Consider the following 20000-nt stretch of genomic DNA (forward strand, 5'->3'; position numbering starts at 1 on the left):
GATGACGTCACCGTCATGTCGTCATAACACATGCGTCATGGGCACGTACGTTGCGAGATGATGTCATCTCAATATAAAGACCAGAAGTGTGAAGAGAACGCTATATGCCCTTGGCGAGAGATTAACGAAAACATACGAGTGTTTTTAAGCTGTGATATAAATTACGGCACGATGTTTATTCTACAAAAGCAAAATAATAATGATGATGATATTTATATATTTCTAATAATAAATGTTCCTATAACACCGAGACTTCACAAACAACAGTTACTCCACAACAGATAAACCAAGAGACAAACATACACAAACAAATGCAGAAACGAAACTGCATCATAGCCTTACTCTCGGTGGATTGCGTATGCAACCAAAGCCCTCCTAAGACGGACGTGTCACAACTACATTATGAAGAGCACCAGGAGAAGTTCCTTCACTTATCTCACCTTCAGTTCCCAGCTAATCAATTCCACTTCCTTACCTTCAAAATCTAGAACGTCGAGGAAGAAGCCGAGCTGCGGGTAAAATCCGAAAAAGCATGAATCAAATTCCAGAAATAGTTCGCGGGTTACTATAGTTCCTCATTTGAGTGTGGGTTGCGTTCTATTGAGACCAATTTCATATCGCTCCTGTTAGACTCTGGCGCTAACTCACGCGTTTCACAGCACACATTCAAACGCAAACGCCTCATCCCCACCGATATCTCGCTCACAAGCACTTTGGACGACACATTTCAAGAGGAATAACCTAATCTGTCAGACGAATCACGGACCACCGATAAAAAAATTGCACGACATTCCTAGGCCACATCTTCGGCAACACTGACTTTATGTGGTGGCGGATTGAGAGTGGAGGAGGGGGGCGTGGCCAAACCCTTATATAGTTGCGTGAGGTCGTGACGTCACAGCAGGCCACCAAATGTTGCTGTAAACAGCACGTGCGGAGGCGTTCTCAGCGCAGGAATTAATTCTATATGTAAAATGAAAGAAACTGTGACAAAATGGATGCAAAATGCGTGAGAGATATAAAACTAAGTCTTGAAACTCGTACCAAATCCTGCGGTGGCGATGCAACGTCACGATTGCTTTTGCAAAATATTTAAACCCGAACGTACGAGTCTAATCTGATACACAAACAAACACAAACAAAAAAAAAAGTGGCTGTAAGTGTTAACATTCTTCGAGTGCAACGCCATAAAAACCTTATCTGATAAATAGATAAAGATTACATCATCGTTCCGAGAGGAAAATAAAATTTTACGATGTGATAAAACGCGACAACAAAATCATTTAAATTAGAAAACAAAAAAAAAAATTAATGTCCAGAGTTATAACCAGTATCACCGTCGTTGTTTTGCCTTAACTACGAAAGAACAAAATAATACTGATAAACAAGGGTGCAAAATAGCAGCAGACGCCCTCCAGAAATTCAGTGCACTTGCCGCTTCTTGCACCTTTGCAACAAACAAGCAAAGCAAGCAGGCAGGCAGGCAACAGGACTCCTTCGAGATCAATGAAAACTAACCGAGTGACTAAGTTGCAAATAGCTATGGATGAGTCATTACTGACTATCTCTCTCTCTCTCTCTCTCTCTCTCTCTCTCTCTCTCTCTCTCTCTCTCTCTCTCTCTCTTTTCACTTTCAATACAAACCAGTATGTTTATATTTGGAGTGGATTTTGTTTATCTTTATGCCTTCTCTCTCTCTCTCTCTCTCTCTCTCTCTCTCTCTCTCTCTCTCTCTCTCTCTCACACACACACACACACACAACACACACACACAAATAAATAAATAAAGATTTAAATATATATACATGTATATACACACACAATAGGTATATATATATACGTATATGATTAATATATATATATATATAATATATATATATATATATATATATATATATATATATATATATATGTGATTATAATATATATATATATATATATATATATAATGTGATTATAATATATATATATATATATATATATATATATATATATATATATATATATATATATATATATATATATATATATATATATATATATATATATATATATATATATATATATATATATATATATATTTGAGAGAGATTAAGAGAGAGAGAGATTGAGAGAGAGAGAGAGAGAGAGAGACACTGTAGAAGTTCCCCGTGATTCAGTCACTAGTAGCAGCAGTCAGGGGGTTGAAAATGGCAATGACAAAGCCGCTGTCCCCCGCTGCTTTTCTCTGAAGCCACAATCTCTTCTCTGAAGCGTCTCCCTGTTGAGTAGGTGTGCGAGCTGTCACTCTATCTATTACCTATCAATCCATCTATATAACATCTATCTAACCTATATATAAGCGTGAGTGTATTAAGGTACAAATGTATATGCAAATCCTTAGATATTAGCAGTGAGGAAGATCGAGTAATTCAACAACGTCATATTGTTTATAAATAAGCTTATCTCTCGGTACAGAGAGAGAGAGAGAGAGAGAGAGAGAGAGAGAGAGAGAGAGAGAGAGAGAGAGAGAGAGAGAGAGAAAGGGGACCAGGCGTGACTCATGCTGAATGGCAGTGAAATCCCTGGGCTGAGTCTTACAGCTTCTTCGACGAACTTGCCACTATTCCTACTGCTGTTTCTGCTGCTGCTGCTATTACTACTACTTTTCCTGCTGCTATTACTACTGCTACTACTTTTCCTGCTGTTATCACTATTACTACTACTGTTCCTGCTGCTGTTACTGTTATTGCTACTGCTACTATTACTGCTATTTTTTCCTGCTGCTGTTACCGTTATTACTACTGCTACTATTATTACTATTTTTTTCCTGCTGCTATTACTGTTCCTGCTAATGTTGCTATCTCTATTTCTTTTCCAGCTGCTGATACTGTTAACACTACTACTGCTACTATTACTACTACTTTTCTTGCTGATATTACTGTTACTACTACTGCTACTATTACAACTATTTTTCTTGCTGATGTTACTGTTACTACTACTGCTACTATTACAACTACTTTTCTTGCTGATGGTACTGTTAATACTACTGCTACTATTACTATTACTTTTCCAGCTGATATTACAGTTACTACCACTGCTACTACTACTTTGCCTGCTGATATTACTATTATTATTACTAGCCTACTACTACTACTTTTCGTACTGATATTACTATTACTACCAATACTACTTTTCCTGCTGATATTACTACTACTGCTATTTTCCCTGATGATATTACTATTACTACTACTACTACTTTTTTCAACTGATATTACTATTACTACTATTCCTGCTATATTACTATTACTACTACTACTGTTCCTGCTGATATTACTACTACTGCTATTTTTCCTGATGATATTACTATTACTACTACTACTACTTTTTCAACTGATATTACTATTACTACTACCATTACTACTATTCCTGCTATATTACTATTACTGCTACTACTTTTCCTGCTGCTATTTCTATAACTACTACTATGTTTACTACTACTATTTTTCCTGCTAATATTACTAGTACTACTACTACTACTTTTCCTGCTGCTATTATTACTTATAATCACATACGACAAGGAACGGAGAGGCCACAAAGTCTCGTTACCATTTCATTCCTGGTCAACATCAAATCTACAGTGTCGTGTCGAACAGAGAGAGAGAGAGAGAGAGAGAGAGAGAGAGAGAGAGAGAGAGAGAGAGAGAGAGAGAGAGAGAGAGAGAGAGAGAGCATACAACGTCCAATACCATACCACCAACAGCTTGCTGACATAAGCCCATGGCAGAAAAAAAAAAAAAAAAAATTATAAAAAAATAAAATAAAGAAAAAATCCAATTTACCGCAACAAGAAGCTACAACCGTGACTTGTGGTTATCACTGCACACGAGCTGTCTTGTTTATGGCCTATAAAGTAGCTTATTAAAGCATGCTTACCTGGTTATGACCGCTACCTTACAAGGAGAGAGAGAGAGAGAGAGAGAGAGAGAGAGAGAGAGAGAGAGAGAGAGAGAGAGAGAGAGAGAGAGGCTATAAATATATCTTGGAAATCGTTTCACACCAGAGCACTGATCATGTACGCCTGCCTCTCTCTCTCTCTCTCTCTCTCTCTCTCTCTCTCTCTCTCTCTCTCTCTCTCTTTTCGCCGGCTGCTTTCCACAACAGTCGTCTAACAACCGGGTACATAATGCCCTGATTAAGTCGACAGAGGTATACTCGATTTCTAAGGGAATGCGACCATGTTGGAGAAGTGAAGTAAAGAAGAAAAAAAGAGACGCGGGGCAGACCCACCTGCTATATACCCATTAAGAAAAAATAAACCCTAAAGTTCAATAATTCATTCGAACCACTCAGACCGACATGGAATTCTCCATTTTCCTCTTTGTTTCCAAAATTGTGATTTTACCTAATCTCATTCTTCAGTCCCAAAGGAAGACATTCCAGTATCAAACGTCACTTTTACATACACAGAATTCTACACTTACCTCCTTGTTTCCCGAATAGCGATTTTGCCTGTCCTCATTCTCCAGTTCCATAGAAAGACATTTCACCGTTTAAATATCAAACTTCATTTTCTCTCTAACAGTAATTTGAGGTTTGGTTTCTCTAAGAAAAGAAAATGGAAGTTCTAGAATGAAAATACATTCACGCTCTCTTTTTTATTATTTTTTTTTTTGACACAAAAGAGGAAATCGTATTGGGCGTGACTCACAAGCAGTAAAGGCAGTCATGGATGAGAAAGTAAATAATAATAAACTTGGCGTTTATGCTGGTTTTTGTTGCAAAGATCGATAAAATGAAACTTTATACAATATATATATATATATATATATATATATATATATATATATATATATATATATATATATATATATATATTTTTGTGTGTCCATATATAAATAAAAAAATATTACTCAAATATTTCAAGTAAATCAATTGGTGATGACAAAAACTACTTTGAAACTATGGACCAAAATAATCTTGAGGCTAAATCAATTCAGATTTAACAACAAAACTACAATAGAACAAAGAAGAAATCGAATACCAGCCTAACATTAAAAAAAAAAAAAAATACAACGCAGAAGAACAGCCCGGCAAAAAAAGTAGGCATGTTTATCCGCAACAAATAAAAATCGAAAATGTGTTTGTCTACGGCTCAGACCTCCTTTTCTTTCTCTCTCTCTCTCTCTCTCTCTCTCTCTCTCTCTCTCTCTCTCTCTCTCTCCTCGATACACGCTGCTGACACAGACTGGTTTGAAAAGTGTCGACACAATATGAACGTAGGCGTTGGAACGGACCTTCCATATTTGGTCGGAAAGAACGGTACCGGTAAACACATGGACGCAGGTGGGGAGTTTTCCATAAGCGCACACGACAAGCAGCGAACAGTACCAGTAAACATATGGAATGGAAATGCGTAAGGTGCATTCCTAGAGTTATTTTATGGTGATGTATGTATATAATTAGTATAATAATAAAATTTAGGCCAAAAGCCAAGCGACGGGATCTATGAGGTCACTCTGCATTTAAAGGGAAACAGAGTTGAAGGGTTTGAAAGGCGTAACAAGAGGAAATCCTCGCAGCTGCACTATGAAACAATAGTTAGGAGAGGGTGGAAAGTAGGACAAAGGAGAATATGAACGGAGGTACAGTAAAAGGAATGAAAGGTGTTGCAGCTACGGGCCGAATGGACGCTGCAAAGAACCTGAAGTACTGCCTACAATGCACTGCGTGAGGTGCACTGATGGCACGGACCCCCTACTGGAAATTTCATACTGGTGTCTATAGACTGACTTAATGGTTCGTTAATATGATCTATATTTTTCCTGTTAATTTTCTCTACTCATTTGTCCTTTTTTTTCTGTCAGCTGAAAGTTTGTTTTTAAAGCTGTAGTTCTATGGGCATGTTAAATAACAATGTTAATAATAAATTCACAAACTAACACCAATCAGGTCGGATGAATGAAGGGATAGGCAGCGAAATCAGGCCAAGGTTGAAACAAGTAAAAAATGCGCCGAAGTTTCTTCGGCACAATCGAGTTTTTCTGTACAGCAGCTACAGCGTATAATCAAGGCCACCGAAAATAGATCTATCTTTCGGTGGTCTCGGTACAATGCTGCAATGAAACTTTAACCACGGCCCTGGTATGCTTGATGAATGGAGGATGGATGATCAACATGCCAATTTGCAGCCCTCTAGCCTCTGTAGTTTTTAAGATCTGAGGGCGGACAGAAAAAAGTGCGGACGGACACACAAAGCCGGCACAATAGTTTTCTTTTACATGAAACTAAAAAGGTTGATGGTAAGGTTAAACTGAAGCCACATCTGAAAGACGAACAATCAATAATATATAATCGTTTCTTTTAAATACATTACCGGGGAAACGGACGTCCAATGAAAGTCTTGTTAATATGGTAAGGTGCACAAAATACGTACGAGAGAGAGAGAGAGAGAGAGAGAGAGAGAGAGAGAGAGAGAGAGAGAGAGAGAGAGAGAGAGAGAAATCGAAATGATAAAAAACAGGAAGGTTTGAGACACACAAGGTTCTTCCGAAGGCGTCTTTTGGTCATATGATTCTTCGCCACTCTACAGGTAAGAATATCTTAATTAACCTGCATTGCCGCTGACGCTCTAGAGGTATATACTTTCACTCACCTTGGCTGAGGGTCGTTTCTCTGGACTCTTTGTGTTTCGGTGTGTGTGTGTGTGTGTACGTATGTATGTATGTATATATATACAATATTTATATATATTTGTAACCTCCTAATTTTACTTTTCCTTTTCCTATCTACATTTGTTTTCCCGCCTCATTGTTACCCTTTGCCGCTCACAAGAGACTGGTACAATCTGTTGCCCATCCCATCGGACTTCGTGTGGAAACGGACACAAGTTTGAAAACTATCAGATTAAGTAGTTTTCTCATTAGAAGTTAATTATTCGAATTAACTCTTAGTTAAAAACATGTACATGGCAATGAATTAAAACATTATATCAGGCAGATAAATGAGGAATTTGAAATTACATCAGTATAGCAAATAAACAAACAACAAACAAGTAAAAATACGCCCAAGTTTCTTCGGCGCAATTGAGTTTTCTGTACAGCCACTACAGCGTATAATCAAGGCCACCAAAACAGATCTATCTTTCGGTGGTCTCGGCATAATGCTGTATGAGCCGCGGCCTATGAAACTTTAATCATGGGCCGGTGGTGGCATAGCCTATATCGTTGCCAGAAGCACGATTATAGCTAACTTTAACCTTAAATGAAATAAAAACTACTGAGGCTAGAGGGCTGCAATTTGGTGTGTTGAGTGATTGGAGAGTGGATGCTAAACATACCAATTTACAGCCCTCTAGCCTCAATAGTTTTTAAGATCCGAAGGCGGACAGAAAAAAGTGCGGACGGACAGACAAAGCCGGCACAACAGTTTTCTTTTACAGAAAACTAAAACGCTAACAAAAATCCCTTCAAAATAAAGCAGAGATTGATAATGACAAACAAATGAAATCAAAACAAGACAGATACTGACTGATATTGTTGAACAAATCTAACAATTCTGAACAGAACTTCTCGCATTGACAAAGTTACTTTACAAGACTGCCCTTGAAAAAAAACTTCAAAAGTGATTTAAAATTACCTCAAAAGACTAATAACGCCTAGAGAAAATCTTCAAAGACAATATTACCTTCAAATGACAACCTTGGTAAAAAAAAATAAATCACAAAAATGCAAAATTAGCTTAAACATCTCGCCGCCTTGAAAAAATTTCTTAATCAGTAGAGGACAATTTAATGTAAGGGATTAAAAAATTCTTATAAAAATAATGAAAACTTTACCATTACAGTATATGAAAACTGGGGAAAAAAAGACTGAAAATAATAAAAACAAGTAAAAAATGCGCGTAAGGCACTTCGGCGCAATCGAGTTTTCTGTAAAGCGTATAATGCTGTATGAAACTCTCAGCCGCGGCCCATGAAACTTTTAGCCATAGCCCTGTGGTGGCCTGTCTTTCTGGCACCTACAGCGGTGCCACACGCTCGATCATGGCTAACTTTAACCTTAAATAAAACAAAAACCACTGAGGCTAGAGGGCTGCAATTTGGTACGTTTGATGACCGGATGGTGGATGATCAACGTACCAATTTGCAGCCCTCTAGCCTCTGCAGCTTTTAAGATCTGAGGGCGGACAGGAAAAGAGTGCGGATGGACAGATAAATAGCCATCTTTATAATAGTTTTCTTTTACAGAAAACTAAGTTAAATTCCGTAAAAGTCTACCTAACACCCTTAGAAAAGAATCCTTCAAAACACAAACAAAACAAGGGACGAAATCAAAGCGAAACAAACCAATCCGAATACGACCACAGCAGTCTTATTATCCCTTCAACCAACACCAGATTTCCACAAACGATATCTATAGTACATGACCCCCAAGTAACACGACACCGGCGACTGTTACGTAGCAGCCCGTCGGAACAGGACAGGCGGGATACGTAACACTCCCAAGTTCGCTAGGCAATAGTAGCGTAGGATCAGGAACGCTGGGGTTACTGAATAATCAGAAGGCTTCCGAAGGATCTAGCTGAATTTTCTCGGTCTCAACCCAGAGTAATTAAGCAGTTTGATAATAAAAATAAATATAATAAAAAAATATATATAAATAAGTGTATGATTGTATAAAATATGTGTGAATAAAGTTAAAAAAGGGAAATCTTAAAAGAAAAAACTAAAAGAATCAGTTTCTGTCGAGAAATGCACCTTGGATCTATATAAATACTGTCGAGAAATGCACCTTGGATCTATATAAATAAAGCTAAAAGGGGAAAATCTTAAAAGAAAAAACTAAAGGAATCAGTTTCTGTCGAGAAATACACCTTGTATCTATATAAATAAAGTTAAAAAGGAAAAATCTTAAAAGAAAAAACTAAAGGAATCAGTTTCTGTCGAGAAATGCACCTTGTATCTCCATAAATAAAGTTAAAAGGGGAAAATCTTAAAAGAAAAAACTAAAGGAATCAGTTTCTGTCGAGAAATACACCTTGTACCTATTTAATATAGCTAAAAAGGGAAAATCTTAAAAGAAAAAACTAAAAGAATCAGTTTCTGTCGAGAAATGCACCTTGGGAAACCACTCTAACCGACCGAGTGCACAGCTGCAATTGGTTGATGGGGGATAAGGGCGGGAGGGGGGAGGCGGAGGAGGGAGGGGGGGGGAAGTGAACGAGTGTCATACGGACTGGATAGATTCGTCTGTCTCATTCATTGTAATTCTAGTGGCGCTGGGCGCTTTGTAAACGAGACAGGACTCAATGAAGCCTGTTATAGAGCCTCGTTTGAGCCTGCGCACGAGTCAGTCTCAGTCTCAGTCTCTCTCTCTCTCTCTCAGTCTTTTTAAGTAAATTTACTTCTCAATAATCGCATGCTAGTTCAAATGAGAATATTACTTGCAACTTGCAAGTAGCCCAATCATAATTACGTAACTCGTAACATACGCACGTGCCTGTAACATCAGGTGTTACGTAACAATTTGCATACGAGAGAGAGATGAGAGAGAGAGAGAGAGAGAGAGAGAGAGAGAGAGAGAGAGAGAGAGAGAGAGAATTAAATCATCTCGTCACTAAACAATAAAATTCAAAGCCGCGACAGCTCTCTGATGACACATACACCAAGAAGTAGGTCTCTCTCTCTCTCTCTCTCTCTCTCTCTCTCTCTCTCTCTCTCTCGGCTCACAACTGAAAACCCCACGTTCGATCTCGGACCTGGCAAGGGAAGGAATGGCATGGGCCGATTCCCTTACATACAGTCTCTGTTGATCCAAGCATTAAATTAGGTCCCGTTCCCGACAAAGGTCAAGAACATGACCTTTATAGAGGGTTTTTTATTTACTGGTTTGTCTCTTATTATATGTTTATTTATGTATTTATTTATTTATTTACTTATTTATTGTATTTTTATGTATGCATTCTTACTCTCCTTCTCTGTACATTTTTTTATTATGATTCGTAGCTATTATTTGTTTTTCTTTATTAGTAATTACTAAATAATGATTTTTATCATCTACTGTGTTCCTATTTTTAAAAACACCATCTCTCTCTCTCTCTCTCTCTCTCTAATTATATATATATATATATATATATATATATATATATATATATATATATATATATACATATATATTTACATATATATTATATATAAATACATATATATATATATATATATATATATATATATATATACATACATATATATATATATATATATATACAAATATATATATATATATATAAATATACATATATATATACACATACATATATATTAAATATATACAACCACACCAAACAAAGAAAAATCAACACACCAAACATAGAAAAATCAACATTCTCCCAAAACAGCTTTCGACCGCTCTCCCCAGACAGAAAGTCTGGGGGAAAGGAGAAGTCAAGATATCAAGGCTACGGGGAGACAGCCCAGCGCCGGATTTCTGCCACATAACCTAATGATTCCAGTGAATTGGGTCGCCAAGACACCCATCTCTTAAAAACACCCACTACGGTAACCCTACCATTCCTTTCTCCCACACACCGCCCCAGCCCCCTTCCCAAATTCCTTCCTTGACTTTCTACAATGTCCTTTTTTTAGTTTTCTGTAGAAGAAAACTATTGTGCCGGCTTTGTCTGTCCGTCCGCACTTTTTCTGTCCGACTTCAGATATTAAAAACTACTGAGGCTAGACGGCTGCAAATTGGTATGTTGATCATCCGCCCTCCAATCATCAACCAGACCAAATTGCAGCCTTCTAGCCTCAGTAGTTTTTATTTAATTTACGTTTAAAGTTACTCATAATCGTTCTTCTGGCAACGATATAGGGTAGGCCACCACAAGACGTGGTTAAAGCTTCATGGGCCGCGGCTCATACAGCATTACACCGGGACCACCGAAAGATAGATCTATTTTCGGTGGCCTTGATTATACGCTGTAGCGGCTGTACAGAAAACTCGATTGCGCCGAAGAAACTGCGGCTCATTTTTTTACTTGTTTTCAGTTGTCACAGACAGGGAGTTTTCTCTGTACAGAATTACGTCATGGCAAGCAGTTGCCTGTCTAGAAAAACAGGTCTGACGGCTTCTTCCCTTACCACTACTGTCAAGTCGCTTTTCTTTTCAATAAAATAAAATGTAATTTTCTGCTGTATTTTATTTTATTTTATTTTATCTCTCTCTCTCTCTCTCTCTCTCTCTCTCTCTCTCTCTCTCTCTGCATCTTTGAGACACTCGAAATCGATCAAGATTGGCTGTCATGATTCGCTCCCTAACTGCAGGGGAAATACCCATAAGGGAAGTGTCTGGCAACTTTTCGCATCCCGATGCCCTACTTTTAAGCTATTTTTTCGAATATTCTTCGCCAAATTGGTGGCAAAATCGAGCCGGCCCGCACGGGTGCTTGTGCGACATCATCTCAAGAAACGCGTTTAATTAAATTTTGCGATCAATACGGAAAAATATCGATATTTAGTTGGTTTTTTTCAAGCTGGTCTAGATGCCAGAAAGCGCCAGAAAACGTGATCTGGTGGTGCAAGCAATCGTGATTGCTGTTGTTTGTTTATTTATATAAATTTGTTTCTTATTAATTTGTTACGCTCTTTAAATGATTTTGTAAGCACGTTGCTCAGCTTTATTATAAAGATAATAATGATATTTACAAGGTAGAACCAGCGCCACTGTCAACAATTGTACTAGGCTACTAATAAGCGACTTTGTCTATACAACGGCTCGTCCTACCCCTACCCCCGCAACAGAGCGCGCCCCCGTCCGGGTTCCCCCCCCTCGGGAGATGAGTGGATCAAGGATAGACTAAATTAAGGAAGATGATGCACACACACAAAGCTAACAGCTGAGCACACCGGGTGGAAGCACGCGGAGAGAGAGAGAGAGAGAGAGAGAGAGAGAGAGAGAGAGAGAGAGAGAGAGAGAGAGAGAGATCTTATAATTCACACTCTGTGCTCAACAGATACTTGGAAAGATACACGTACTGAAAAATATAAAAAGTATAATTTGTGACGATTAGTGACAATGAACAGCAAGAGAGAGAGAGAGAGAGAGAGAGAGAGAGAGAGAGAGAGAGAGAGAATGCCGTCACCTAGATTCTGAAAGGCCATCCGCAGATTTATATCAAACCTTGCACGCATTAATTTGGGAGTCTACGCTAACACGAAGGCACGCTACATTTTTTTGACCTTATTTACAAAGAATACTTTTTTATTTCTTTTTTTTTTTTTTATAAAGAGCGAAGGCCAAATGGGCTGGCAGCCCGATGGCTTTTCCTCGGCAGCAGGAAGTCAGAGAGGATTCCAAGGCTTGGTAGTGGAAGGAAAGAAAGAGCCGCTGAACTCTGTAACCCCAAGCTTAGGCTCATTCATTCCCACAGAATGCGTGTGAAGATGTAGCCTGAAGGGTGTCACCAAGACGACTAACTAAAAAAAAGTACGGGAAGGGGATATAATAAATCAGGGAAAACAGAAGCAAGAATAAATTCCAGTAAATGTGAGAGCTGGTTGTCTGGCAGGTGTTACAAGGCCAAATGAGATCAATCCTGAATAACTCGCGTATATTTTATTATAAAATCTTGTCAAATTTATGTTAAATTCTCCACTTTACTGGTTACCATTGATGCACACAGGGACACTTGGAAGAATGGAAGACTGAGAAGAAATTAGTAGTGTCTGTGGACGCCAAGGGGAGAATATATACAGGGACTGTTGAGCCAGCTCTCCTTTATGGAAGTGAAGTATGCATGTTATATGCCAATGAAAGAAAAAAAAAGTTGTGGAGTGCAAATGTGTAGTAGATATGTGGCATAAGAAAAAGTGAAAGGGAGAGGAAATGTGGATATATGCAGACTTTTAAAAAGGTTAGAGTTGGTAAAAGGATATACTGTTGTATTTAGATATGGTTCAGTCATGTGGAGAGAATGAACAACAATACACTGGCGGAAAGTGTGTAACTGGGGACTGTTAGAAGGGAAGAGGAGAAAAATAAATACAAAATGTAAATATAAATATAAATATACATACATTTATTTTTTTTTTTTTTGGGGGGGGGGGACATTTCCCACTCAGTTAGAAGAAAGAAAAAAAATTCACTTAAGCCTTCAGCCTTGACCTGATGGAATGAAGTTGTCCTCAATTCGTTTTTTTTTTTTTTTTGGCCCCAGTGAAAAAAATTCTTTCCTTGAAATGCTCAGATAGTTTGTGCGTTCGTTTGTTAAGGTTTGTGTTTAAGTAAGGATTTGTGTTGCTTGGTTTTATCTGGAGAAACCTTTTGATTAATTAATTTTAATTGTTCTGTACAAATGGGTTTGTGTATATATGTATGTATATATATATATATATATATATATATATATATATATATATATATATATATATATATATATACATATATATATTTATATTTGTGACTATTTTTTTTTCCCTCTCCTGCCAAGTTAAGGTACTTTCCCTCACCTCAAGTGTTCCCCCCAATGGGCAACCTTCATTCTTTCAAGAGGAGACCCACCCGGCCTTACACCCCTTCCCCAAATCTGCGGTTCCTTCCGGTCTCAGCTAAGAAGGGGAAACTTCGCCCTTCTCGGTGGCCATCCTATAAAATAAAAGGGTACATGCCTTTGCGCGTGCGCGAGCGAGACGTCACCTAATGTTTACCAGGGGGTTTTCACACTGAGGGCCAGTTGAAATCCCCTCTGAGCTCCATGGAATGAAAATTGGCATCTCTCTCTCTCTCTCTCTCTCTCTCTCTCTCTCTCTCTCTCTCTCTCTCTCTCTCTCTCTGTACCGTAAATTCTTTCTTTCTTCATTGTCACTTTTTACAAATCATATTTTCTGTTTTTCAGTTCCTCTATCTTCTCAGATTTCTGTATCTCACGGACTTTAAAATATAACAAACTCTCTCTCTCTCTCTCTCTCTCTCTCTCTCTCTCTCTCTCTCTCTCTCAGCCATGAATTCGTGCGCTTTTCCCTGTCACGAACCATACTTTCCTTTTTGCTGTCAATAATCTTTCCAAACTTTTGTAACAAAGAGTTTGAATGATTTCTCTGTCTCTCTCTCTCTCTCTCTCTCTCTCTCTCTCTCTCTCTCTCTCTCTCTCTCTCTCTAATAAATATTTATATATATATATATATATATATATATATATATATATATATATATATATATATATATATATATATTATACATATATGTATGTATGTATAAAGAGAGAGAACTTTCGATAATGTGAATCCAACTGAAAATTCGAGTTGACAAAAAGGCAAATACTCTCTTGGAAAAATCATATACTGTATAGTATATCTGGTGTCTCGAATATCCTCAATCAATCACAATGATTGAGCGCAATTGCCAGTCTATCATATTTAATTGCTTTGAGTAATAATAGAGTTATTAACAGCAGTTGCCTTTACAGTCATCATAATAATAATAATAATAATAATAATAATAATAATAATAATAATAATAATAATAATAATAATAATAAGAGATGTTTAATTACGATGATTGTAGATCACTACTTGTTAACATAATAAAAAATATTGTATTCATCATTGTAATATTATTCGTAATTATTGCTGCTGTTCCAATAATACCTTTCATAACCCACAATATTAACATTAATTAATATCACAAGATAGTGTTTTTATAAATATATTAGTCAATAGCTTAAATATTAACATTACATATGTTTGCATGAAAATATGATGCAATGTGGTATAATTTCTATCATTTATATAGTTGGGAGCTTTTGTCATTGGCACCATATTATCATCAGAATTCTAACAAAGAACTTACTAAACCATCCATAACAAACCCTACACATGCACATACACACTAACAGACAAACATACAAACACAAACACACATACACAAACACAAACACACTCAAACAAACACACACAACAAACACAAACAGACACACACAAGCACACAACACAAACATACGTACACAAACACTCACACAAGCACACACGCACACATAAACACTCAAACAAACACACATAAACACAGACACACGCAATCCCACACACACATAAACACACAAACAAACACAAACACACACACAAAACCGCACTGCACCAAAAATTCAAGGTCACTTCTACTTAACACAGTCCCGCACCTTGTCTAATCTACCTCATGTCTAAAATACCACATAAAATGACGACGGGAATGTTTAAGGAGGTAGGGGAGCTTTGGGGGTGGGGGGAATTATTGACCCTGTTTCACCCTCGGGGAGGGAGGGGAAGGGGAAGGGAAGGGAAGGGAAGGGGGAGGGAGAGAGACTCGCTCGAAATTCGCCCTGGGGCCGCCACAAGGCCACATGCACGTGGTCAGTGTGTTTACAGCTATAAGTGGTTGAGGTCTTTCAAGGAACGACGTATGTACGAACGAATTATATATATATATATATATATATATATATATATATATATATATATATATATATATATATATATATATATATATATATATATTTATATAATATATATTATATATATATATATATGTATATTATATATAATATATAATTTAAAATTAAAAATATAAATCTATTGATAAACATAAACAGCTACTGACTAAATATCATTGCTGAGAATAAAACAAATTTCCAGAAATTTCCATAAATCAAAATGAATGAGTGAAAATAAAGATAAAAAAAAATTAAAAAAAAATAAAGGAACTACTCGGTTAAAATGTCAAGAAGACAATAATGTAAATAAAATAAAAAAATTAGTGCGAAATGACTTTGCCGGCACCTGAAAATTTTAATGAAAAATTAAATGTCCATAACATTAAAAATTATTGATCATGCGCGAACCAAACGCACAGTTTGGGTATTCTGTTCCCCATTCTGTGTTTCCTGAATGTTACTCCTTGCCTGTTTTGAAGAGGATAGCATGTCATTTGATTTGAGAGAGAGAGAGAGAGAGAGAGAGAGAGAGAGAGAGAGAGAGAGAGAGAGAGAGAGAGAGAGAGAGAGAGAGAGAGATATTACTACCATCCTATTTTCCTTTGAATTCTAAATAAACTAAATAAAACCTCCAGGAACACTAAACTGAGAGAGAGAGAGAGAGAGAGAGAGAGAGAGAGAGAGAGAGATTACTATCAATCCCTATTTTCCTCTGAATTGTAAATATAAAAAAATTCAGAGATATTAAGATAGGAGAGAGAGAGAGAGAGAGAGAGAGAGAGAGAGAGAGAGAGAGAGAGAGAGAGACCGAAAAAGCCTTTCAATTATAAAACTTAAAAAAAAAGTCTATAGTCTGCAGTGCAGGGAACATACGATAAATAATAGGGAATATTATCTTCCATATGAATTATTAATAACTGAATCATAAAATACCATAAGGCAATTCTTAGAATTCTCGAATTATTAATAACTGAATCATAAAATGCCAAAGAGCAATTCTTAGAATTCTTTTAGAATTCTTTTAATGTGTTCAGAAATGTAAATAGTGGAAAGTAATTTTACGCTTCAGTCAAGTCTTGAGATTCACGAAAAAAAAATTTATATATATTTTCCCACACTAAAAATAGTTCTTCACAAAAGTTGCAAGTGACAATGAATTGATCACCACCTCCTCAAGTTGCAATCTCAATCATTTCAATGCAAATAAATAAAAACATTAAACAATGAACCGGCTTAAAAATTATTTTTTTTTACATTTTATCAAGATGAAGAAAAACCAATTACCAGATAATTTTAACTTCATTTGAATGACAGCCTGAGAGATGAATAAAAAATATATATATATTTAAATCACAATAAGGCATTCAAAACAAATAAAACAAGTACAAAATGCGCTTTCTTCGGCGCAATCGAGTTTTCTGTACAGTGCATAATGATGTATGAAACTCTCAGCCACGGCCCATTAAACTCAGCCGCGGCCCATGAAAATTTCACCCACGGCCCGGTGGTGGCCTGTGTTATTGGCACCTATAGCGGTGCCAGACGCACGATCATGACTAACTTTAACTTTAAATAAAATAAAAACTAATGAGGCTTGAAGGCTGGAATTTGGTACGTTTGATGACTGGAGGGCGGATGATCAACATACCAATTTGCAGCCCTCTAGCCTCAGTAGTTTTTAAGATCTGAGGGCCGACAGACAAACAGACATCTCAATAGTTTTCTTTTACAGAAAACTAAAAAAGTTAAAAATCGGGAAAAAATAACTAAAGATATCACTTTTGTTTTCGAAAAATATACCAATAAAATACTTAACCGGCATAAAAATTTTTTTATTTTATTTTATCAAGATGAAGAAAAAAAATTTACCAGATAAATTCACTTGCATAGTGACAGCCTAAAATAAAAAAAAAAAAAAATATATATATATATATATATATATATATATTATTTAAATCACAATACAGTGTCCGAAAATAAAAAAAAGACATTAAAAATAAAATTTTATTCAATATAACAAAGTTACATAAAAAATTATTATTCCAATTCATAAATGGAAATCAAGTAACAAAACACCTGCCTTTCCGTTCCATGAACCAAGGAACTTACGTAACAGTTTACACCTGTGGAGGTTAACCTACAAATGCACGACTGATCCATTTGCCTGCTTCGTGCCAGGGGGAGGGGGGGGGCACGATGGCATCAGTGCACACCTGTACAGGTAGAACTTCACTGCTACACCTGCAAGTCCGTCCTGATTTTTTTTTTCAACACTAATTCGTGTGTTTATTTCTTCATTCATTCCTGTATTTATTTATCCTTTTTAGTGTTCTGTTAAAAGAAAACTATTGAGATGGCTTTGCTCGCACTATTTTCTGCCCGCCCTCATATCTTAAAAACTACTGAGGCTAGAGGGCTGCAAATTGGTATGTTGATCATCCACCCTCCAGTCATCAAACATACCAAATTGCAGCCCTCTATCCTCATTAATTTTTATTTTATTCAAGGTTAAAGTTTGCCATGATCGTGCTTCTGGCAACGATATAGAATAGGTTACCACCGGGCCGTGGCTGAAATTTCATGAGCCGCGGCTCATACGGCATTATACGGTGTACTGAAAACTCGTTTCTTCGGCGCATTTTATACTTGTTATTCGTTAATTTTACCTTCCACTGATGCTTTCAATTTGTTCATTCTTTATTATATTTAATAATTATCTATATTTACTACGTTTTTACTGTCCTTTCAGGTATTTTCCTTACCAATACGGGCATGTTACGAATATATAATAATAATAATAATAATAATAATAATAATAATAATAATAATAATTAATAATAAAAATAATAATAATAATTCTATTGTCAATCATTTCTCAGGAGTGAGCGCATTGGCATATATAAGGGTCCCGTAACTTTAGTTACAATTCGCTGAATTATCTTTAATCTAAGCTCCTTTAACCTTTCTTCTCGTAAGACACCAACCACGGTTCGTCTAACCATTGTAACGACAGGTACAATCCGTCTGACCTCTCCTGGCCAGCTTTCAGTACATTTGAACTGTGGCACCATCTTTGGTATGAATGACCTCTCCATCCAAGCGTGGCTTACTTGGTTAAAAGCTCTGATATGCTTTCCATTTGACCTGATTCACTTGCGGATGCAGGGGGGAGGGGCGGGGGGCACCTGGGAACGTGCCCCCCCCAATTGAAAAATGACAAAATAATAACATTGAAGATTTGGATAATAATAACATAAATATGAAATATAAAAATGGAAAAAAATAAAAAATCTATTATATATGTGTGTATGTGTGTGTATAATATGAAAATTGGTGCCGCCCCACCCCGCCATGAAATCTTGACCTCTCATGGTTTGTGACCTTTTCTATTGCTCAAATAACCTCTGTAAACATTGATGCTTTTGGACAAATGTTTGAAATGTCAATTTAAAATATACAAAAATCAAATAAATGCAAATTACTTGTGCCCATCTCCGATCTATTAGAAGTTGAATATAGAATTTAGGCCAAAGGCTAAGCACTGGCACCTGTGACGTCATTCAGCGCTGAAAGGGAAATTGAGAATAAAAAGTCTGAAAGGTGTAACAGGAGGAAAACCTCGCAGTTGCACTATGAATCAATTGTTAGGAGGGGACTGGCAGTAAGATGGAAAAAAGAGAATTTGAAAGGAGGTACAGTAAAAGGAACGAAAGAGGTTGCAGGTAAGGGCCGAAGCCACGCCGCAAGGAACCTTAAGTAATGCCTACAGTGCACCATGTGAGTAAAAATATAATCGTTTCTGATCCTACCCATTCTCGTGACTCCACACACATCCATCTCAACATCCTCATCTCTGCCACTTCCAACTTCCTTCCTTGAGCCTTCTTTATTGACCACGTCTCAGTCCCATACACCATCGCGGGTCTGACTAAACTTTTATAAAAACATTCCTTTTACTCTCGCACTAATCCTCTTGTCGCACAATATTCCCGATGATCTCCAATTCATCCAAGCACACTGCACCCTGTGGTTCAATTGCTACCTGGTTATTAAACATACATAGCCATTGCTCTTCCTGCAAACATTTGCAATATGTATAAATAATGCATTGTTAAAACTATGAGTGCTAAAACACAGGATTGATGTGTTTATTGTTACTCAGTTTCTATAGATATCAAAAAATGTCCATTTTTATTTTTCTAAGTGTCAAAAAATCGACATATTTAGGTCAGATCACTTATCTTGTTCCACGTCATGCAAACCTATTTCACGTCAAGCTTTAACATGAGAGAGAGAGAGAGAGAGAGAGAGAGAGAGAGAGAGAGAGAGAGAGAGAGAGCATTGACGACCCCTATATGTGCCAGAACTGCAACTTCAATAATAATAATAATAATAATAATAATAATAATAATAATAATGACTATTATTCTTTGAGATTATGTACCGCTCTCATACCTGTCCTATACTTCTTGTTCCCTGAAGCCACGATACTAAGCTACACTGGATTTCCAGTGCCAGCGGCCTCTGAATGGCATTTTAATCAGCTCATAGTTAGCTAA

General features: G+C 36.8%; 1 protein-coding gene across 15 annotated transcripts in view; it reads right to left on the reverse strand.

Moving 5' to 3' along the window:
- Nuak1 (Nuak family kinase 1) overlaps nucleotides 1–20000 on the reverse strand; it is a 137172-nt gene that overhangs the window by 78771 nt on the left and 38401 nt on the right. The window contains exon 1 of one of the 15 annotated variants that reach the window (XM_067088578.1): nucleotides 476–845. The exons of the other annotated variants lie outside the window; for them this stretch is intronic. The gene's annotated coding sequence lies outside the window, so the exon portion shown is untranslated. Of the gene's footprint in view, nucleotides 1–475; nucleotides 846–20000 lie in introns of those variants that run through there. 15 annotated transcript variants of the gene reach the window in all.

Source organism: Macrobrachium rosenbergii, chromosome 45 (assembly GCF_040412425.1).
Source record: "Macrobrachium rosenbergii isolate ZJJX-2024 chromosome 45, ASM4041242v1, whole genome shotgun sequence".
Taxonomy (NCBI): domain Eukaryota; kingdom Metazoa; phylum Arthropoda; class Malacostraca; order Decapoda; family Palaemonidae; genus Macrobrachium; species Macrobrachium rosenbergii.